This window comes from Egretta garzetta, unplaced genomic scaffold (assembly GCF_000687185.1).
Source record: "Egretta garzetta isolate BGI_Z169 unplaced genomic scaffold, ASM68718v1 scaffold629, whole genome shotgun sequence".
Classification (NCBI taxonomy): domain Eukaryota; kingdom Metazoa; phylum Chordata; class Aves; order Pelecaniformes; family Ardeidae; genus Egretta; species Egretta garzetta.
In genome coordinates, this window is record NW_009260785.1 from 257,308 (window position 1) to 257,679 (window position 372).

At 55.6% G+C, this 372-nt stretch overlaps 1 protein-coding gene across 1 annotated transcript in view; it reads right to left on the bottom strand.

Moving 5' to 3' along the window:
* Nucleotides 1-372, bottom strand: part of SOSTDC1 (sclerostin domain containing 1) — a 2,848-nt gene that overhangs the window by 2,048 nt on the left and 428 nt on the right. The gene's annotated exons all lie outside the window — the stretch shown is intronic.

Consider the following 372-nt stretch of genomic DNA (forward strand, 5'->3'; position numbering starts at 1 on the left):
TAGGTAAATTACGAGCTGATTTGTTTACTTTTGCTGGAGGTGTTAAGCAGGTAAGTGCTAGAGCAGGAAGTAAGACCAAACAGCGGGAATAAAATTCAGAGATTTTTATTGCATTTGAAAAGTAGCCCAGACACCTCCCCTGCCCGCAGTAGGAGGGCGAGTTAAGAAAGCGAGCGCTTCGCAAACGCCTTTCGCTCCTTTTCCTTTATACTTGCTTCCTTGCCAGATCGCCCATCAAACCCGGCGCTCCGGGATGAACCTCCCTCAGGAAGGAACCTGCCCCAGAGAGCCGGTCCTACAGGACTCGCACGGGGGAGGGAGGCAGGCAGGCGGGCTTGCTCGGGGGCCGCCCGGCGGGGCAGATCCCAGCCA